A 24,851-nucleotide genomic window follows, 5' to 3' on the forward strand; every position below is an offset into this window, starting at 1 on the left:
TAGGAGGCAAGCTACACCCTAGAAAAAGCAAGAAACTAATCGTTTTGCAACAAAACAAAGAGAAGACAAACACAAACATATTGTCACATCCAAACACGAATATAACAGGAAGCAACAATCACTATTCCTTAATATCCCTCAACGTCAATGGACTCAATTCCCCAGTAAAAAGACACAGATTAACAAACTGGATTTGCAATGAGGACTCAACATTTTGCTGCCTACTGGAAACACACCTCAAAGACAAAACCAGAAACTACCTCAGAGTAAAAGGCTGGAAAACAACTTTCCAAGCAAGTGGTCTGAAGAAGTAAGCTGAAGTAGCTACTCTAATATCGAATAAAATTGATTTTCAATCAAAAGTCATCAAAAAAGATAAGGAAGTACACTTCATATTCATCAAAGGAATAATCCACCAAGATGAACACTCAATCCTAAATATCTATACATAAAAGAAACCTTACTAAAGCTCAAAGCACACATTGCACCTCACACAATAATAGTAGGAGATTTCAACACCACACTCTCATCAATGGACAGATCATGGAAACAGAAATTAAAATAGACATAGACAGACTAAGAGAAGTCATGAACCAAATGGATTTAACAGATAATTTTAGAACATTCTATCCTAAAACAAAAGGATATACCTTCTTCTCACCACCTCATGGTACGTTCTCCAACATAGACCAAATAATTGGTCATAAAACAGGCCTCAAGAGAATGATAGAAATAATACCATGTGTCTTATCAGATCATCATGGGCTAAAGCTGGTCTTCAAAAACAGTAACGAAAGAATGCCCAATTATGCGTGGAAGTAGAACAATGCCCTACTCAATGATAACCTGGTCAAGGAACAAATAAAGAAAGAAATTAAAAACTTCTTAGAATTTAATGAAAATTAAGGTACAACATACACAAACTTATGGGACACAATGAAAGCTGTGCTAAGGGGAAAACTCATAGCTCTGAGTGCCTGTATAAAGAAACAGGAGAGAGCATATATATCAGCAGCTTCACAGCACACCTAAAAGCTCTAGAACAAAAAGAAGTAAACACACCCAGGAGGAGTAGAAGGCAGGAAATAATCAAACTCAGAGCTGAAATCAACCAAGTAGAAACAAAAAGAACTATACAAAGAATCAACAGAACCAAAAGCTGGATTTTGTGAAAATCAACAAGATAGATAAACCCTTAGCCAGAATAATGAAAGGATACAGAGAGTGTGTCCAAATTAACAAAATCAGAAATGAAAAGGGAGTCATAACAACAGAATCATAGGAAATTCAAAAAATCATCAGATCCTACTATCAAAGCCTATATTCAACAAAACCTGAAAATCTGGAGGAAATGGACAATTTCCTAGACAGCTACCAGGTACCGAAGCTAAATGAGGAACAAATAAACCATTTAAACAGCCCCATAACTCTTAAAGAAATAGAAGCAATCATTAAAAGTCTCCCAACCAAAAAGAGCCCAGGTCCACATGAGTTCAGTGCAGAATTCTATCACACCTTCAGAGAAGACTTCATAGCAATACTATCCAAACTATTTCACGAAATTCAAACAGATGGAGCACCACCGAATTCCTTCTATGAAGCCACAATTACTCTTAAACTTAAACCATACAAAGACCCAACAAAGAAGGAGAACTTCAGACCAATTCCCCTTATGAATATCGACGCAAAGATACTCAATAAAAGTCTTGCAAACCAAATCCAAGAGCACATCAAACAACATCCATCATGATCAAGTAGGCTTCAGTCCAGGGATGCAGAGTTGTTTTAATATACAGAAAACCATCAACATATTCCACTATATAAACAATCTGAAAGATAAAAACCACATGATCATTTCATTAGATGCTGAGAAAGCATTTGACAAAATTCAACACCCCTTCAAATAAAAGCCCTGGAAAGAACATGTATTCAAGGCCCATACCTAACCATAGTAAAAGCCATATATGGGAAACCAGTAGCTAATACTAAACTAAATGGAGAGAAACTTGAAGCAATCTCACTAAAATCAGGGACTAGACAGGGAGGCCCACTCTCTCCCTACTTATTCAATATAGTTCTGGAAGTCCTTGCCAGAGCAATTGGACAACAAAAGGAGATCAAAGGGATACATATTGGAAAGGAAGAAGTCAAAATATCACTATTAACAGACAATATGATTGTATATATAAGTGATCCCAAAATTCCCCAGAGAACTAGTAAACCTCATAACCACCTTCAGCAAAGTGACTGGGTATAAAATTAACTCAAATAAATCTGTAGCCTTCTTCTACACAAAAGAGAAACAAGCTGAGAAAGAAATTCTGGAAATGACACCCTTCATAATAGTCCCAAATAATATAAAATACCTTGGTGTGACTTTAACCAAGCAAGTGAAAGATCTGTACAATAAGAACTTCAAGCCTCTGAAGAAAGAAATTGAAGAAGATTTCAGAAGATGGAAAGATCTCCATGCTCATGGATTGGCAGGATTAATATAATAAAAATGGCCATTTTACCAAAAGCAATCTACAAATTCAATGCAATCCCCATCAAAATTCCCACCCAATTCTTCATAGAGTTAGACAGAACAATTTCCAATTTCATCTGTAATAAGAAAAAACCCAGGATAGCTCAAACAATCCTCAACAATAAAAGGACTTCTGGGGGAATCCCTATCCCTGAATTCAAGAAGTATTACAGAGCAATAGTGATAAAATCTGTATGGTATTGGTACAGAGACAGACAGATAGATCCATGGAATAGAATTGAAGACCCAGAAATGAACCTACACACCTATGGTCACTTGACTTTTGATAAAGGAGCCAAAAACATCCAATGGAAAAGACATAGCATTTTCAGCAAATGGTGCTGGTTTAATAGGAGGTCAGCATGTAGAAGAATGCAGAGTGATCCATTCTTATCACCCTGTACAAAGATTAAGTCCAAGTGGATCAAGGACCTCCACATCAAACCAGATACACTCAAACTAATAGAAAAAAAAAAGTGGGGAAGAATCTCGAACACATGGGCACTGGAGAAAATTTCCTAAACAAAACACCAATGGCTTATGCTCTAAGATCAAGAATGGATGAATGGGATCTCATAAAACTGCAAAGCTTCTGTAAGCAAAGGACACTGTTATTAGAACAAAATGGCAACCAACATATTGGGAAAAGTTCTTTACCAATCCTTCAACTGATAGAGGGCTAATATCGAAAATATACAAAGAAACCATGAAGTTAGACTGTAGAGAGACAAATAACCCTACTTAAAATTGGGGTTCAGAACTAAACAAAGAATTCACAGCTGAGGAATATCGAATGGTTGAGAAGCACCTAAAGAAATGTTCAACATCTTTAGTCATAAGGGAAATGCAAATCAAAACAACTCTGAGATTCTACCTCATACCAGTCAGAATGGCTAGAATCAAAAACTTTGGCGACAGCAGATGATGGTGAGGATATGGAGAAAGAGGAACACTCCACCATTGTTGGTGGGATTGCAGACTGGTACGATCATTCTGGAAATCAGTCTGGAGGTTCCTCAGAAAATTGAACATTGAACTTCCTGAGGACCCGGCTATACCTCTCTTGGGCATATACCCCAGCATATAACAAAGACACATGCTCCACTGTGTTCCTAGCAGCTTTATTTATAGTAACCAGAAGCTGGAAAGAACCAAGATGTCCTTCAACAGAGGAATGGATACAGAAAATATGGTACATCTACACAATGGAATACTACTCAGCTATCAAAAACAATTGCTTTATGAAATTCATAGGCAAATGGGTGGAGCTGGAAAATATCATCCTGAGTAACCCAATCACAGAAAAACACATGGTATGCACTCATTGATAAGTGGATATTACCCCAAATGCTCGAATTACCCTAAATGCACAGAATACATGAAACTCAAGAAGGATAACCAAAATGCAAATGCTTTACTCCTTCTTTAAAAGGGGAACAAGAATACCTTTTGAAGGGAATAGGGAGGCAAAATTTAGAACAGAGGCTGAAGGAACACCCATTCAGAGTCTGCTCCACATGTCTCCCATACATATACAGCCACCAAACTAGATAAGATGAATGAAGCAAAGAAATGCAGGCTGACAGGAACTGGATGTAGATCTCTCCTGAGAGACACAGCCAGAATATGGCAAATACATAGGCGAATGCTATCAACAAACCACTGAACTGAGAATGGGACCCCCTTGAAGGATTCAGAGATAGGACTGAAAGAGTTTGAAGGGGCTTAAGACCCCATATGAACAACAATGCCAACCAACCAGAGTTTCCAGGGACTAAGCCACTACCCAAAGACTATACATGGACTGACCCTGAGCTCCAACCTCATAGGTAGCAATGAATAGCCTAGTAAGAGCGCCAGTGGAAGGGGAAGCCCTTGGTCCTGCCAAAACTGAACCCTCAGTGAATGTGATTGTTGGGGGAAGGCGGTAATGGTGGGAGGATGGGGAGGGGAACACCCATATAGAGAGGGAGAGGGAGGGGGTAGTGGGATGTTGGCCTGGAAACTGGGAAAGGGAATAACAATTGAAATGTAAATAAGAAATACCCAATTTAATAAAGATAGAGGGGTAAAAAAGGTAAGTACGTATATATGGGGCAAGGAGGTACAGAAAGGTATCCACCTGAGCCATTTAATGTGGCATAGGTACAAGGCCCTTCCCTAGTTTAGTTCATTATAGTGGTAATGTTATGTCATCATCCAAGAAGAACTATTCTATTTTGATTCTTCCACTAAAATTTTACTAGGAAAGAAATCTGTTAGATCAAGCTCTCAGAACTTGTTAGTTCATTGACAAAAAAGAGAGGTACAAAGGTGAAAGATTTCTTGAAGGGGCATTGAGAGCAATCAAGGTAGACATTTTTTTCTGTATAGTTACTTTGGTGCCTCTTAACTTGATGGATTCCTTGCCCTATCAAATAAGTTCAAGATATGAATTAAATTTAGCTGGTTAAAATAGACAGACCTGGAAAATATATCCAAGAATACACATGGGTTTTTTTTCTTTTAATCCATTTTGAATGTTATCCAAGGAAGTCACAATGAGTGTAATATACCCTAAGAATGGCACTGTAGATATCCACTGAATGCAGGTGGTCACTCCTGAGATTTAAAACATGTAATCCTCTGAAAAAAATCACACAGTTGAGAAATTTTTAGCAAGGACTAGAACACTGAGTCTTTTAAAGCCTCAATAATTGAGAGTTTTTTCCACATTGTTCTTCTTTGTCAAGACTAGCTCTGAAAAACAAAAATACAATTATAATTGAAGAGATCAAATTAAGAAGATGTTTATAAAATACTTCATTAGTTTAAATTAATTAAATATTGGCTAAGTACTAGCTTTTTATATTATCCTATTGCTAGTTTATATTCTGCTTTTAAGAGAGAGTCTAGATTCTAGTTTCTACCTGGGCCTAGAGGTGAGCCTCTGTCACAGCTCGCTGTACTCAAATCCACTGGGAGAAAACTGGTCTCCCAGGAGTGCTGACATACCTGAGAGCACTGGTAAGATCACGAATTCCACTCCTATGGACCCAGCCAAAGCCCTCAGGACACAGGAATTGAAGAGAAGTCTGTAACAGGATCCTTCTGATTTTTGTCTGCACCCTGAGCTGACCTTGTCACAAAAAGGGACAACTCTAGAGTTAGAAAAATTAGAAAGAAGAAGATCAGGACTTATACATGGAAGAATCACCAACACAGAATACTAGAGAAAGAAGAGAGAATCTCAGGGGCAGAAGATAATATAGAAACCATTGTCATAACAGCCAAAGAAATTGCAAAATGAAAAAAGATGCTAACCGAAAACATCCAGGAATTCAAGGACAAAATGAGAAGATCAAACCTCAGCATAGCATGTATAGAAGAGAGCAAAGATTCCCAACTTCAGAATCGATAAATATCTTCAACAAGATTATAGAAGAAAACTTCCCTAACTTAAAGAAAAAAAATGCCCATAAACATGCAAGAAACCTACAGAAAGATTAGACCAGGAAAGAAATTCTTCCTGTCACATAATATTCAAAACACCAAATGCACAAAACAAAGAAAGAATATTCAAAGCAGTAAGGGAAAATGGTCAAGTAACATATAAAGACAGACCTATGAGAATTACACCAGAATTCTTAACAGAAATTATGAAATCTAGGAGAGCCTGGTCAGACGTCATACAGACCCTAATACAAATGCCATCCCAGGCTACTATATCCAGTAACACCATCAATCAACATAGATGGAGAAAACAAGATATTCAATAACAAAACCAAATTTTCAAAATATATTTCAGTAAACCCAGCCCTACAGAGAATAATAGATGGAAAACTCAATCACAAGGGGTAAAACTACAACCTCGGGAAAGCAAGAAAATAATCTTCTTTCAACAATCCCAAAAAAGAGTGCCACACAAACATAATTCCAACTCTATCAACAAAAAATAGCAGGAAACAACAATCACTATTCCCTAGTATCTCTCAACATCAATGGACTCAATTTCCCAATAAAAAGACATAAATTAACCGACTGGTTACATAAAGAGGACCCAACACTTTGCTGCATACAAGAAATACACCTTAGTGACAAAGACAGACACTTTCTCAGAGTAAAAGGCTAGGAAAAAGCCACCATGATAAACTCTCAAGTCTGAATATCTATGCTCCAAATGCAAGAGTACCTACATTCATAAAAGAAATTTCATGAAATCTCAAAGAACACATTGCACCTCACACAATAATAGTGGAAGACTTCAACAGCAAATTCTTATCAATGGACAGTTCATGGAAATTGACACGAAACAGAAACATAGTGAAACTAACGGAAGTTATGAACCAAATGGACTTAACAGATACCTACAGAACATTTCATTCTAAGATAAAAGAATATAACTTCTTCTCTACATCTGATAATATTATCTCCAAAATTGACTACATAATTGGTCACAAAACAGGCTTCAACAGACAGAAATTGCAAGAAATAATCCCACTCGTGCTATCAGATCACTATGGACTAAGGCTGGTCTTCAATAACAACAAAAAATGACAGAAAGCCCACATAGACATGGAAGCTGAACAACACTCTACTCAATGATAACTCTGTCAGGGAAGAAATAAGAACTGGTGTTATCCCCTTTCTTAGTTTTCCCTCTGGAAACTCCCTATCTCATCCTCCTTCCCCCTACTTCTATGAGGGGTCCCCCATACCTACCTACCTACTCCTGCCTCCCCACACTGGCATTTTTCTACTCCTTGGCATCTAGGTTTCATAGGACCAATGGCCTTCCCTCTCACCAAGGCCAGATAACCGCATCCTTCACTACAATTGTGTACCTCTATGTGTACTCTTTGATTGCCTGTTTACTCCTGGGAGCTCTGGCGGGAAGATGGTCTTGATGGTTCATATTTTTGTTCTTCCTATAGGTTGCAAACCCCTTTAACTCCTTCAGTCTTTTCTCTAACCCTACATTGGGGAATCTGTGCTTAGTCAAATGTTTGACTATCAGCATCTGCTTCTGTATTTGTCAGGGTCTGGCAGAGCCTCTTAGGAGATAGCTATATCAGTCTCCTGTCAGCAAGCAATTTTTGGCAATAGTGTCTGGCTTTTTAAGTGTTAAGACTTCACTGGAAGAAGTAGGTCTTTGGAAACAGGTCTTCAAGTATATATTGTCATTTGGACACTTCATAATTTGTGCCCTGCTTCCCAGTGAAGTATGCAGGAAACAGCTCATCTATGTCATGTAGTTTCTCATTTCTGAGATGTTCTTTCAGGCATATGGGAACAGATGATAATAAATGACACCTCTCAGACTGACATTTTTTCACACTTGAGTTTTTATACCCAGTACCTTGGTCACAGAAGTATAAAGCTAATTAATACATCTACCGTACTTGTGTTTGTTTCTATTGTATTTAACCAGACACATTCTTAACCAATAAAATATCACTTTCTTTCTATATTTTGAGATTAATTTTTATGAGTACACTGTTGCTGTCTTCAGACACACCAGAAGAAGGCATCAGATTCCATTACAGATGGTTGTGAGCCACCATCTGGTTGCTGGGAATTGAACTCAGGATCTCTGGAAGAGCAGTCAGTACTCTTAACCACTGAGGCATTAGCTCATAATTTATAAGAGAAGCAAATTAAAATACTTAGTTGCATTCAAAATTAATACATTTAAAGGGAGAATTTACAAAAAACTATTCAAGAAGATAACAACAGTATAATGACACATATTTATGAAAATATCACAGCAAAACTCACTTCTTTGTATACAAAACAAAAAAATTTAAAGATATTCTTCACACTATTTTAAGGCCATATTAACAATGATATAGACATTTAGCACTTTTATTTTCATTTTATTCTTAGAAAGATTTTATTTTTATTTTTGTATATGTCTGCATGTACACATACACAAACACACACACATATGTGTACATGTGTATAGGTATTCCTAGACGTCAGCATATGGAGTCATATTCCTCAGAGAAATTGTGAGCTGCATGAAGTTGGGACTTGGAACTAAGCTCAAGGCTACTAAAGAGCAACAAGCAGTATTAAATGATAGGCCCTCTTTCCTCTACTTAACTCTTAAAACTAATGACTCCAACTGATGGGAAAAATGTAAGTTCACATGTTCATTAACATGTGAAACCTATAAATGGTCCCTAAAAAAATAGAATCATCCCGAGGTAGCAGCCCATTACAATAGCCAAAGAAAAGGAACACATTATGGAATCAAAATAATTGCTCTTCAGTAAGTGAATGGATGATTGAAATGTCATGTTTTCAGATAGTGTAAGGAAAAGGAAGCAATGGGAGTGGTGACAGTGTGGCTGAACCAAGAAGACATTATGTCAAGTGAAGCAATCTAGAAAGAAAAATATAATTATTACATGACAGCCTCTGCTTGAAGAACCTAACCTACAACTTGAACTCAGAGAATATAAAAGTGGTTAGTCTCAGGGTCTAGAGTAGGAAACTGGGATAAATATTCATTCAATCATATAACATTCTATTTAGAACAAATAAACTCAAGATATCTATTGTATAAGATGAAGAATGCAGTTAGTATTAATACACTGGACATTTTCAAATGTTTCTAAAAGCATAGATTTTAAGTGTTCTCAACACATATTATGTCGACTATGTATTTCTTTTACCTCTCCTATTTTATTCCATACTACAGAAACATTTTAGACATTATATTATATGTATGCTTATACACCTTTTATTTAATTAATATTTTCAAAATTAAAAACTAGTGTCTTTGATACAGGAGGGTACTCTGTAGGCTATCAAAATAGACATGTAAACCAACCCAGCCATGAGACCTTTGATCTAAATCTGTCCTGCCTAAAAATTATGCTAGAACAATGATTGCCTAAAACTTGGTGGACTAACCAAACAATGTCAGGTTTGATGTAAGGTCCACTCTACAAGATTCAACCGATACCTGACACTGCTTGGGTCACTAAGAAAAAAAAATCAAGATATCCCAATCACCTACTATAAACCAAATACTACTCATTTAATGAAATTCACAATAATGACTTCTCATGATATTCTGAGACAATCTTTCTCCTGCAGCAAATGGAAACAAATAGAGATCCACAGCCAGACATTATAAATCTCCATCAAATCATTTTCCTTAGGTCTTACTGAAAGCCATAAAGGAGGAAAGAGAATGAGTATAAGAGCCAGAGATGTTGGAGGACACAAGTAGAAAAAGACCTTCTAATCTACTATGCAAAGTTCATAGGAACTCACAGGAAGCACAAGGCAAACACAGGTCTACACTGGGTTCCCAGCTTTTTTAGTATAGTTCTCAGTTTAGTATTCTCATGGGCCTTCTGAATGTGTGAATTAGTAGGCCTGTGATTCTTGTTCCTTCTCTTGGGACTCTTTACCTTCTTTATTTGCATTTTTCCAACTTAGATATAGTTTTGTTTTATCGTTTTGTTTTATTGTGTTATATTTATTTTGCAAAAATTAAGATAAAAAACACTTTCTTCCCTATGGTGAGATTAAAGTAGTGTCTATCTCATAAAGCCATTTTGTGCGTTCATTAAGATAATCTGTGAATATTACCTGACAGAAAGTAAGTACTATAGAATTTTTCCATAACTATTATCTGTTAGTCATATCACAAAAGTAACATTACAGAGTCAACAGATGAACAATAACTGTATAAAAATGGTTAGCCATTAGTTTATTATTCAATACAATTTAGAAAATTTATACAAAAAACATCAACTTTAATTCGCCAAATAAACAATAACTTATAAAATGATTAACTATTGATTAATTAATGAATTTAAGGATCTTCGTTATTTTTTCCTTTCTCTAAGTTTTCTAAATTGTACTGAATGAGTGTATCTATTATTTTAAATGGAAACAAATCATTTTTACTTGATGTTAGCTGCTGTTATCTATGGAGTATAAAAAAGTTAATGGGATATAACGCTATAATATATATACCCACATGTGCACCATGACTCATACATTGCTCATAGTCATTGCAAAAACTCAAAAGTAGTTGAAATGCATGGTTTTATTTACATGAAACCACTAAAACCAAGGCATTGTATGGTAGTGTTGGTTGTGCACTACTGCATACATTGGGCTGTAATCTATCAGTGGCAATCTCCTTCTGCTCCAGACTAGGCTCTGCAATAGTGTATGGAGGGTTTATATGTCTCACATCTGAGATGCTTTATAATAACTAGTTAGGTTAAACAAATGTCTACTACAGTAAATGTTAATCTATACTTTTGCATGAAAATTTCCAATGTGTTTTTTGACAATGCAAACAAGATGTGGAATTAATTGAATTCCTCCTTAACTTTACTCTATCCTCTGACAGAATTTTTCAACTTTCTGACCTTGCCTCATTTGAATAATGCCAAAGTCTTGTACCAGAAAAAAATCCACCTGAACTTCTCAAGTTATTCCATGAAATTATTCTCCAAAAATATGAATATTAAATAGTGAAGTTTGAACAAGAGAAAATTACCCCAAACCCCATTATTCCATCACTGCTTCAGCTTTAGTTATGCATTGTAAGTGGCAGGCTCCATAGCATATATTTGTGCGTAGTGACTCTCTCTCTCTCTCTCTCTCTCTCTCTCTCTCTCTCTCTCTCTCTCTCTTTTTCTCCTGTGTGTGCCTGCTCTTCTTCCTGTTCTCCTGCTCCTTCACTTCCTCCCTATTCTTCTTCTTCTTCTTCTTCTTCTTCTTCTTCTTCTTCTTCTTCTTCTTCTTCTTCTTCTTCTTCTTCTTCTTCTTCTTCTTCTTCTGCTGCTGCTGCTGCTGCTGCTGCTTCTGCTTCTGTTTCTTCATTCTTCTGTGTCATTTTTCTTCAACAGTGTTTGCACTGTCAGATAAGTTAGATATATGCCCAGAAACACGCAAGTAAGAATCTATTGATTAGAATTCCACTTTCCATGAACTAGCAATACATTTGATTATTTTCTTAAACTCTCTTTTAGTTCTTCATATTAAGTAGTGTGTGATTGTATATTCCTCATATAGCCATTGAAACAATATATAAATACAACTTCACAGGGATACTATTCTTCATATTATCTTTGTTCATATTATCTTCCATATTATTTTTGTTCACAAATATTTTGCCATTCAAAAGCTTGGTCTTAAAAGTGGATCAAATAGTACATTAACTTGTTATCAGGCTTTGGATTGAAGTCAAAGACTACAAGAGACATTAGAAGAAATGTAGCTTGTGGGCCTCCTGAAATGGAGCAAGAACTCACCCTCCCAAACTATCCAATAATAATTTTATTTTAATCACTATTATTGATTTACCTACATAGTTAAAAGTATTTTTTTTTTTCATTTTTCTATTTTTTGGAGCTGGGAACCGAACCCAGGGCCTTGTGTTTCCTAGGCAAGCGCTCTACCACTGAGCTAAATCACCAACCCTTAAAAGTATTTTTTGACTAGCTTACGTTAAGAGGAAGCCTTGAGTATAATTTTTGCTTCTTCCATACTATATGAACCAAGATTAGAATCTCTAATGTTATATTCATTTCATTACATATCCTTTCATTGCAGTTGAATAAGAGCCATGTGAGTCTGCAAGATTACTATAATCTCGAAACATTGAAGATGTAGACAAGAGAGCACTGGAACAAGCTACGTATGTAGACTATTTTAAATGGAAAACTTCAGGTTGAAGAAGAGACCAAATCTCAATATAAAAGACAGAAACACTGAGAAAAAACTGACATCTAACTTGGACCACTCCATGTACTTGAAGACATATCTAATTGTATCCACATACACATTTGTAGGCATATACACATGCAAATGACACACAAACCTACAATTCATATACACAAAAATGACATATAATATGGGGCTAAAAACTGAAGACCAGGTATATTAACTTAATAAAAGTGGAAATGTCAAAATAGTGCTGCTTTTGTTGTTGCTTTATCTCAGGACAGGGTTTTACTATATTGGTCTAGTCAGTCTAGAGCTATGCATACTAGGATGACATCAAACTCACAGAGAATTTTCTGCCTCTGCCCTGTGAGTGCTGTGACTAACAATAAGCAAGTCTATGACCAGCAATGGCATTAAAATAGAAATAATTCACACTAAGAAGTTCTAATCACATCCTGTGCGGAAGAGAGCTAGACTCTCAGAAGTGCAGACAATCCAGACAGCACAGGGGTGACCACCACATCTGCTCCCATCCCTGGGCCAAGAGGAGCCCACATAGAGCCCTCTGGACACAGGAATCTAGGAGAAGTCAGGAACAGGATCCCCCTGGTCTCTGCTTGCATCCAGAGATGAAAGCCAATCTCCAGGAGTGCTGACAAACAAGAGAGCAGATGTAAAAACACGATTTTTGCTCTGAGGTACCTGGAACCCTCAGGACACAGGAATTCAGAAGCAGTCTAGGACAGCTTCCTGCCAGTTTTTGTCTGCATGCACAGCTGATCCCTTTCCACAGTTCTCTGTACAGAGATCTCCTGGGGAGAGGACGGGGCTCTCAGAAGTACAGACAATCCTGAGAATACAGGGAAGACCACTTCTGCTCACATTCCTGGAACACTCCAGGAACCTGCCTGGAACCCTATGGACACAGGAACCAAGGAGCAGTCTGGGACAGGATCCTTCTTGTTTCTACCTACATCTGGAGCTGACACTGTGACATAGCTCTCTGAACCCAGATTGCACTTTGAGGAAGTTGGTCTCCAGGCCCTCCACAAAGGCTTATAGGAGGGTTAAAGCCACTGTCAGAGACAGCAGGACCAGGTAACATGAGAGATAACCAGGTAAGAGGCAAGGACAGGAACTTAGGCAACAGAAACCAACACTACTTGGCATAAGCAGAGCCAAGTTCTTCCACCAAATCAAATACAGGATATCTCAACACAACAGAAAAGAAAAATTTGGATTTAAAATCAAATCACATGATAATGATAGTGGACTTCAAGAATGAAATAACTAACTCACTTAAGGAGTGACAGGACAACACAGGCAAACAAGTAGAAGCCCTTAAAGAGGAAACACAAAAATCCCTTAAAGAATTACAGTAAAACACAATCAAACAGGTAAAAGAATTGGAGAAAACAATCTAGAATCTAAAAATAGAAGTAGAAACAATAAAAAAATCATGAAGAGAGACAATCCTAGAGATTAAAAAAAATTGGAAAGAGATCAGGAGTCATAGATGCAAGCATTACCAATAGAATATAAAAGATAAAGACAGAATCTCAGGGGCAGAAGATACCATAAAAAATCATTGACACAACCATCAAAGAAAATGTAGAATGGGGGTTGGAGAAATGGCTCAGAAGTGAAGAGCACTGACTGCTCTTCCAGAGGTCCTGAGTTCAATTCCCAGCAACCACATGGTGGCTCACAATCATCTGTAACAAGATCTTCTTGTCTGCAGGCATGCAGGCAGGCAGAATGATATATATATTAAATAAATCTTAAAATAAAAAAGAAAGAAAATGTAAAACGAAAAAACATCCCAAATACCGTGGGGAAGAGAAATGACCACCCAGGAGTGCAGGCATCCTGAGACCACAGGACAGACTGCCACCTCTGCACACCTCTGCCCAAATCTCTGGTCCAAGAGGAAACTGCACAGTGTCTCTGGACATAGGGATATAGGAACATAGAGCCACCAGTACCATCGGTTCTGATCTGCACCCAGGAATGAACTGAACTGGCAAAACAGCTCCCTGAACCCAAATTCTGGATGCACAGAAGGGTGGATATTCCTGAGAAGTCAGAAGAGACTAACCTTTGCCCACAGGCCAACGCAAAGAAGGAATTGCGTAGTGCCAACAAGCAATCAGGGGCAGGACTCTTTGATTCCTGCCCATGACTAGAGCTGGAAGTTGGTCTCCAGGAGCACCAACATACCTGAAATCAGAGCACCTGTTTTCAGGACAGGCTGAAAGAAAACAGGAAAAGAGGTCTACAGGAGTTCTGACACAGAGGCCTACAGCAGACTCAAGTCACTCTCACAAACAGCAAGACAAGCAAACACCAGAGACAACCCACAGGCTAGAGGCAAGTGCAGGAACCTAAGCAACAGAAAGCAAGACTACTTGGCATCATCAAAGCCCAGTTCTCACACCAAAGAAAATAATGGATATCCAAACACACCAGAAAAGCAAGATTTAGATTCAAAAACACATTTTTGATAATGATGGAGTACTTTAAGAAAGACATAAAGAAATCCCTTCAAGAAATACAGAAAAACACAAGTAAACCAGTAGAAGCCCTTAGAGAAGAAACACAAAAATCCCTGAAAGAATTAAAGGAAAACACAAACAAACAGGTGAACAAATTGAAAATGGACATAGAAATGATAAAGAAAGTACAAAGGGAGAAAAGCCTGGATATAGAAAACCTAAGGAAGAAAAAAGGAGCTGTAGAAACAAGCATCACCAACAGAATACAAGAGATAGAAGAGAGAATCTCAGGGGCAGAAGATACCATAGAAAATATTGACCCAACTGTCAAAGATAAAACGCAAAAGGCTCCTAACCCAAAATATACCGGAAATCTAAGATACAATGAGAAGATCAAACCTAAGGATAATAGGTATAGAAGAAAGAGAAGACTCCCAACTTAAATGACTAGTAAATGTATTCAACAAAATTATGAAAGAAAACTTCCCTAACCTAAAGAAACAGATGCCCATAAGCATAAAAGAAGTGTACAGAACTCCAAATAGATTGGACCAGCAAAGAAACTCCTCCTGTCAAATAATAGTCAAAATACCAAATGCACAAAACAAAGAAAAAATACTTAAAGCAGTAAGGGAAAAAGGTCAAGTAACATACATATAAAGGCAGACCTATCAGAATCACAGCAGACTTCTCACCAGAGACTATGAAAGCCAGAAGATCCTGGATAGATGTCATACAGACCCTAAGAGAACACAAATGCCAGCCCATGTTACTGTACCCAACAAAACTCTCAATTAACATAGATGGAGAAACCAAGATTTCTTGACAAAACCAAATTTACACATTATCTTTCTACAAATCCAGCCCTACAAAGGATAACAGATGGAAAACTCCAACACAAGGAGCGAAACTACACCGTACAGAAAAAAAGAATATAATTTCCTTGCAATGAAACCAAAAGAGAGACAAACAAACATAATTCCACTTCTAACAATAAAAATAACAGGAAGTGACAATCACTATTCCTTAATATCTCTCAACATCGATGGACTCAATTACCCAATAAAAAGACGTAGACTAACAGACTGGATACATTAAGGAGACCGAGCATTTTGCTGCATGCAGGAAACACACCTCAGAGATAAAGACAGACACTACCTCAGAGTAAATGGCTAAAAAAGCAACTTACCAAGAAAATGGCCTGAAGAAACAAGCTGGAGTTGGTATTCTAATATCAAATGAAATTGACTTCCAACCAAAAGTCATTAAAAAAGATAAGGAAGGATATTTCATATTCATCAAAGGAAAAATCCACCAAGATGAACTCTCAATCCTAAATATCTATGCTCCAAATGTAAGGGCACCTACATTCATAAAAGAAACCTTAGTAAAGCTCAAAGCACACATTGAACCTCAAATGATAATTGTAGGAGATTTCAACACCCCACTCTCATCAATGGACAGATCATGGAAAAAGAAATTAAACAGAGATGTAGAGAAACTAACAGAAGTTATGAACCAGGATTTAACAGATATTTATAAAACATTCCATCCTACATGAAAAGAATGTATCTTCTTCTCAACACCTCAAGGAACCTTCTCCAAAATTGACCATATAATCAGTAAAAAAAAACAGGCCTCAACAGATACCTTAAGATAGAAATAATCCCATGAATCCTATCAGATCACCACACACTAAGACTGATTTTCAATAACAATAATGACAGAAAGCCCACGTACACATGGAAGTTGAAAAATGCTCTAGTCAATGACAACTTGATCAAGGAAGAAATAAAAAAAACAAACTAAAGACTTCTTAGAATTTAATGAAAATGAAGACAAAACATTTCCAAACATATGGAACAAAGTGAAAGTGGTACTAAGAGGGAAAACTCATACCTCTGAATGCCTGAAAAAAGAAACAGGAGAGAGCATATGTCAGCAGCTTGACAGCACACCTAAAAGCTCTAAAAGAAAAAGAAGCAAATATACCAAAGAGGAGGAGAAGGCAGGAAATAATCAAACTCAGGGCTAAAAATCAATGAAGTAGAAACAAAAAGAGCTATACAGAGAATTGACAAAAGCTGGATCTGGTTCTTTGAGAAAATCAACAAGATAGATAAACCCTTAGTCAGACTATCCAGAGGTCACAGAGAGTATATTCAAATTAACAAATCAGAAATTAAAAGGAAGACATAACAACAGACCATGAAGAAATTGAAAAAAAAATCAGATCCTACTACCAAAGCCTATACTCATCAAAACTGGAAAATCTGGAGGAAATGGACAATTTTCTAGACAGATACCAGGTACCAAACTTGAAGCAGGAACAAATAAACCATCTAAACAAACCCATACCTCCTAAAAAAATAGAAGCAGTCATTAAATGTCTCTCAACTTAAAAGAGCCCAAGTCCAGATGCATTCAGTACATAATTCTTTGAGACCTTCATAGAAGGCTTCATACCAATACTGTCCAAACTATTCCACAAAATTGAAACAGATGGAGCACTACCAAATTCCTTCTATGAAGCCACAATTATTCTTATACAGAAACCACAAAGACCCAACAAAAAGAGAGATCTTCAGACTAATTTCCCTTATGAATATTGATGCAAAAAATACTCAATAAAATTCTTGCAAACCGAATCCCAGAACACATCAAAACGATCATCCATCATGATCAAGTAGGCTTCCTCCCAGGGATGCAGGGATGGTTTAATATATGAAAACTCACCAATGTAATCCACTACATAAACAATCTCTAAGATAAGAACCACATGATCGTTTTTTACATGCTGAGAAAGCATTTGACAAAATTCAACACCTCCTTTATGATAAAAGACCTGGAAAGATCAGGAATTCAAGGCCCATATCTAAACATCTTAAAAGCAATATATAGCAAACCAGTAGATAACATCAAACTAAATTGAGAGAAACTTGAAGCAAATCAACTAAAATTTGGGACTAGATAAGAATGCCGACTCTCGCCCTACTTATTCAATATAGTACTGGAAGTCATAGCCAGAGCAAAGAAACAGTGAAAGGAGGTCAAAGGAATACAAATTTGAAGGGAAGAAATCAAAATATCACTATTTGCAGATGATATGATAGTGTACTTAAGTGACCCCAAAAGTTCCACCAGAGAAATATTTAACCTGATAAAGAACTTCAGCAAAGTGTCTGGGTATAAAATTAACTCAAACAAATCAGTAGCCTTCCTCTACTCAAAGGATAAATAGGCTGAGAAAGATATTAGGGAAATGACACCCATCACAATAGTCCCAAGTAATATAAAATATCTTGGTGTGACTTTAACCAAGCAAGTGAATGATCTGTATGACAAAAACTTCAAGTCTCTGAAGAAAGAAATTGAGGAAGATCTCAGAAGATGGAAAGATCTTCCATGCTCATGGATTGGTAGGATTATTATAGTAAAGATGGCCATTTTTCCAAAAGCAAACTATAGATTCATTGCAATATGCATCAAAATTCATACTCAAATCTTTATAGAGATGGAAATTCATTTGGAATAACAAAAAACCCAGGATAGTGAAACTATACTCAACAATAAAAGAACTTCTGGGGGAATCACCATCCCTGACTTCAAGCAGTATTACAGAGCAATAGTCAAAAAACCTCTATGGTCTTGGTACAGAGACAGGCAGAAAAACAGGGGAACAGAATTGAAGACCCAGAAAAAAACACACACACACACCTATGGTCACTTGATCTTTGACAAAGGAACTGAAACCATCCAATGTAAGAAAGATAGCATTTTCAACAAATGGTGCTGGTTCAACTGGAGGTCAGCATGTAGAAGAATGAAATTGATCCCTTCTTATTACCATGTACAAAGCTTAAGACCATGTGGATCAAGGACCTGCACATCAAACTAGATACACTCAAACTAATAGAAGAAAAAGTGGGGAAGAGTCTCAAACACATGAGCACTGGGGAAAATTTCCTGAACAAAACACCAATGGCTTATACTCTAAGATCAAGAATCCACAAAGGAGATCTCATAAAACTGCCAATCTTCTGTAAGGCAAAAGACACTGTCATTAGGACAAAACCGCAAGCAACAGATTGAGGAAAGATCTTTAGTAATCCTACATCTGATAGAGGGCTAATATCCAAAATATAGAGAACCCAAGAAGTTAGACTTCAGAGAGCCAAATAACCCTATTAAAAAATGGGGTATGGAGCTAAACAAAACATTCTCAGCTGAGGATTATTGAATGGCTAAAAAGCACCTAAAGAAATATTCATTATCCTTAGTCATCAGGGAAATGTAAAGGAAAACAACCCTGATATTCCACTTCACTCCCATCAGAATGGTTAAGATAAAAAAACTCAGGCTACAGCAGATGCTGGTGAGGATGCGGAGAAAGAGGAACACTCCTCCATTGCTGGTGGGATTGCAAACTGGTACAACCACTCTGTAAATCAGTCTAGAGTTTCCTCAGAAAATTGGACATTCCACACCTGAGGACTCAGCTATACTACTCCTTGGCATATACCCAAAAGATGCTCCAACATACAACAAAGACACATGTTCTACTATGTTCATAGCAGCCTTATTTATAATAGCCAGAAGCTGCAATGAACCTAGAAGTTCCTTCAGAGAAGAATGTATGCAGGAAATGTGGTACATTTACACAATGCAGTAGTACTCATCATTTAAAAACAATGACTTCCTGATACTCTTAACAAATGGATGGAACTACTGTGTGAGGTAACACAATCATCAAAAAAACAAAAACAAAAAACCCTCACTGATAAGTGGATATTAGCAAAAATACTTGGATTACACAAAGCACAATCCACAAACTACATGAAGCTCAAGAAGTAGGCTAACCAAAGTGCAGATTCTTCAGTCCTTCTTAGATGTGGGAACAAAAATATTCACAGTGGAAATACGCAGACAAAGTTCGGAGCAGAGAGTGAAGGAAGGTCATCCAGAGACAATCCCCCCTTGGGATCCAGCCCATATACAGCCACCGAACCCAGACAATATTGCTGATGCCAAGAAGTGCAAGCTGACAGGCAACTGATGTAGCTGTCTCCTGAGACGCCCTTGCAGAACATCAAAAATATTGAGGCAGATGCTCATGGCCAATCATTGAACTGAGAACAAGGTCTCCAATGGAGTTGTTAGTTAAATGATTGAAGGATATGAAGGGGCTTGCAACCCCATAATAACTACAATATCAACCAACCAGAGCTCTCAGGGACTAAACTACCCTCCAAAGTGTACTCATGGACATACACATGCCTGTAGCTGCATGTGTAGCAGAGAATGGCCTTCTTGGGCATCATTGGTAGGTGAATCCCTTAGTCCTGCCAAGGCTCGATGCCCCAGTATAGGGTAATGTTGTGGAGACGAGGGGAAAGGATGGGTATGTGGATGGAGGAACACCCTCACTGAAGCCAGGGTAGCTGGGATGGGTAGATGGTTTATGGATGGGGAACTGAGAAAGGGGATAACATTTGAAATGTAAATAAAAGTTTAATATTGACATATAAAAAATAGAAAGCCAAAATAATTCCAAAAAATTGAAAAGATATCCAACACCTTTATAGTGATAAACTACCTACCTTGGGCAGTCTAAATAGTAATTTAGTGAAATTAATTCATTATTGCCAAGTTGTTATTTCATTTTTTTTTAAATTGGAATATATTCTACTGGGTCATATAAGTAATACAAGCTTGTTATATAAAAGGTTGAGGTGCAATTTACTTTAGTCGCACATGAGAACTGATTTTTAAATAACTAATTTGGTAAAAGTATATTTAGATTTTCAGCATCTAAACAACTTGATCAAAGATATGTAACTCATGGAAATTGCTAAATGTTACCAAACTGAGCACTTTATATATTTTTTTAGATTATAGTATAGTTATATCATTTCTTCCATCATTTTCCTTCCTCCAAATCTTGCCATGTCCCTTTCCTTGCTCTTTTATAAACTTTTGCCTTTTTCTTTAAATGTTGTATGTGTGTGCATGGGAGTGTATGTATATACGTGTGTGTATGTGTGTACATTGTGAAATACATATGTTTAAACAAAAAAGTATATAAATATGCACTTATATGTATATTTTTATATATATATTTTAAATATGTACATATGTTTCCTAATGTATAAATGTACCTGGTCAGTCCATAAACTGTTACTTAAGGGCTCACAATGTGATATAGGATAACTAGTTAATGCCCTCTTTCTTGTGGTACAATTTTTTCTCAATCCTGGCATTCCTTAGTTGCCACAAATCTTCTTTGTCTAGTTTTGAGGCCTAATGGTCTTTTCCCTCAGTATGTTTGCATATTTATTGGTGTTGTCTGATCATGTAATTTTAGGTAGCCTCTTAGATAAGCATAGTACACTCCCCCTTTACTGATATCTGAACACTTTTATCTTACAGGAATGGTTTAAAAACATACTACTAAATTTTGTATAAATACATTATCAATCACAATCACTGACTAAAGCAAAATATCACATTTCATGCCAAAATATGTATGATAATAATTAGCAAATTTTCAAAAACCCCTAGTAATTAAGAATTATATGTTTTCTTGGCCTTAAAGAGATTTTTCAGAAAGTATCATACCAAATAATTTCAACATTCTATTAATAAGAGAACTAAATCATATATTTAGTGATTTATTGTATTTTCTGAAATATTGCAATTTCTGGACAGTGAATTAGGAACATTGAGATAAAGTAAATAACCAGTGGCGTTGTCCTCCTCTAATTTGGGAGTGCCACCTTCCCATGAATTTACTGTTAACCTTGATAACATCTGACCCAGTGAAGAAAGGTTACAAATGTCATCACAGGGGCATTTATGGATCCCATGAAGTTGTAAAACTTTTCAGGTATGAAATTCTAAAAGTGAGATATCCATAAATAAAGTTAATAACCACTCAAGATCTTAATAAAAAATTATAGTATTTCTGGCCTAAATAAGGAGAGGCCTATGGTATATTCTTATGAGAAGCCTCACCATCATTACTGCTACCAGAATTTTTAATAAGCCCACAAACTGGATATTATGCACCTATAAAAGAACAGTGTAAAAAGAGCCACAAACTTTGTTAGAAAAAACATTCTACGAACTTTCATTGTTGATATAAATATGCATTAATTAATTACAATATGGAATACTCATAAAATAAATACATTAAAAATAATAACCAGAAAAAATGTTATGACACAGAACAACCAAGTAATTTGTGGCAAAATACAATTAAAAATAAGCATATATGGGATTTGATATTTGCTTAATAGATATGCTAGCAATTTTTTCTCTATTTGGAGTTAAATTATGGCACAGGATTTTTTTTCAACTATACTTGAATTAATTGCATTTAAAATGAGAGGAAAAGAAAGAACACAAAAACTTCTTGAGTTAACTTTCTTGAGTTAAAGAAAACAGGAACTGTAGGCTTTTGGGGAGTGGCATGTGTTCTCAAGCATCTACATATAAACTATTACAGAAACACTGACTTTTCTATGAATTCTAGAATTTGACTGAATGTAAGACACAAATAGAGTATTGTCTAGAAAAACAATTTACCTACTCTGTACTACATAAGAAAGTTCAAGTCAAATATAGACAATGCTGAGCAATTCTCTAGGTTTTAAACAGACATTTCTGTGGGGCCAGTCTCTCTTCATGTACTTAGATATAAGCACATTTTACAAGGCACTACCTGTAAGGGTTGCTATACAAGTTCTATTGTCTTTTGTTAAGCTAATCAATCTGGAAATTATTTCAGGACACTATTCTGAAATTTTTCTGAAAATAAATTGTTTCTCAGAATTATGTACATTAACATGATGTATTTTCAATATTTAAATGTATTAATAGATATTTTAAGTCCTTTTTTGCTTTATAATATAGTAAATGTCAATAAGCATATGGTTCATGGAAAGTGATATTGATAATCTGATCAGAAAGTTTAAGAACTTCTGTTCAGAAAGTTGAAAGGATTTCTGTCTATAAAGCAGGAGCATATATACTCTGTTCTGCATATGCCTGTACCTACCTCCCCACACATACACTCTATACCATATATATGAAATCACCTTTAAATGAAAAGAAACCTAGTGATAAAACTGCATACTACTATAGCAATGAAAAGAATAATTATATGGCTATGGTAAAATAATATAAAATTACTTTAAAAATACAAATGATACCAGTCACCACAATGAGGCAAAATAAACAAAATAAATAAATGGTATAAGATTGTCTGAAAGAAGTGGAATTTTTATTTGCATATATCATGATCATTTAGGTAGAAAATAGCAAGTAATACTTGATGGTAGATTTAATAAAGAAATTTAGAAAATGGTCACTTATAAAAGCTTGGTAAAAAGATGTCTTTCTTATTTCTGTGTGCCAAAATATGCAATGTTAATTGAAGTAAAAGTGCCACTTACAATAAGGTGCAAGAAAATGAAACACTTAGAGGAACATTAAAGATTCTCCTGTTTGGATTGTGTCCTATAGAACACTTGAAACAGTGGAATAATGAAGATAGTCTAAACTAGATAGTGACAGAATCAATTGATTGTTATCAAAGTGCCACAGTAATGCAAGATATCAAATGGGAGCAACAATGATCATGCAGATGGACTGGGTTCAAACGTGTGCCCATGTAGAGAAATAAAACAACATCAAATACAGAACTTAACTCAAAATAGATTATGAACCACATTATAAAGGTAAACTGCATGTGTAAACGAAGATAAACACCTACCTATTAATTTCAAATGTCACAAAAGACCAAAGACAATGCCACCCAACGTGGCTTAGTGAATCAGTGACTTTAATTACGGTTACTTATAAAAGCATGCACGAGGTATTTTTTTTTTTTTTAGAGAAGTATAGCCAACTTGTGAACAACTACACTAATGAAGAAAATATCATTTTCTTCCTGCAATCAATCGGGTGTATGTGTGTGTGTGCGTGTGTATGCGTGCGTGTGTGTGTGTGTGCGCGCGCGCTGCCTGTATATCCTAGGAGAGCGGTGGAGATTCATTTGCTCTTCCTCACCCTTCATGACAAACAGTAAGGGCCCAATCTTCTTGGGGAGTTGGGGGTGGATTGAAAAATTCAAGAAGGCAATGACCGTATCATGCCCTGAAGGTAGCATTCCACCTCCCTTCTCCAGCTCTTAATCCCCGCCCCCCCTTTTTTTTTTGATGGTATTCCCAAAGCCTTGGAATAATATTGATGTTCCATTTAGGTAGTGTTGTTCTCGGTCCTCTATCTGCTTATGGATGAAGCAGTGCCAGGATGAACAGGTTCTACAGGTCTCGGTCTGGCAGGAAAAGCTGGAAGAGTTACAGCTCTTAGAAGAGGAGCTGGGAAGTTTGAGCAGCCTGCACGGAGCAGGTAGCTGTGATCCACCGATGATGGCTGCACCAGCATCAGTTGCAGAGGGGGCAAGGGCAGCAGGGGCATGAGCCAGGCCTGGCAGGTGTGTTGAAGGTCCAATGATAAATGATTCTTGAGAGTGATCTCTTCCCCAAGTGTTACAACTCAATAAATCAACCACTCACAATCTTCTGTGAAATAACTTATATGCTTTATTCCATGAGGACTACATAATCACTGAGGAGAAGGGCAGAATTTAGGGCTAGATACTTCCTACTGATTGTCATGTTTCTCTCAGTGTGGTGTGGTGTTTACCTGTTTCATAGCAGGTAGAGGTAGGCAGGAAGTGGATCCACTCCTATTGGTCTCAATTCTGAGATTCACAGAGTCTGAGTTTACTCAGCCTTACCAGTTCGTCTTGGCTCACTAAGTACAAACATTGTCCACTTACTAATTATCAGCACTTTGAAGAGGTATAAATGTATGCAATAATAACTGACTATATATAAAAGAAACTCTACTGAACAAGGATAATAGCAGTAATAATTTTATGGAATAAGCACAAATATTTAGAAAACAATTGACAGGAAAATCATACTTTTGTGCCAAAAAATGCCCTAAACTTTAGGGCACAGGCTTCTAAGTAGTCTTATATTAATACATATGAACTCTCCCCTTTGGCGATGGACTCAAATTTCTAAAAGTTCTGCTACTTTGTACCAGTAGGCACATCTTAGCTTATGTGACTC

This window comes from Rattus rattus, chromosome 3 (genome assembly GCF_011064425.1).
Source record: "Rattus rattus isolate New Zealand chromosome 3, Rrattus_CSIRO_v1, whole genome shotgun sequence".
NCBI classification, from domain to species: domain Eukaryota; kingdom Metazoa; phylum Chordata; class Mammalia; order Rodentia; family Muridae; genus Rattus; species Rattus rattus.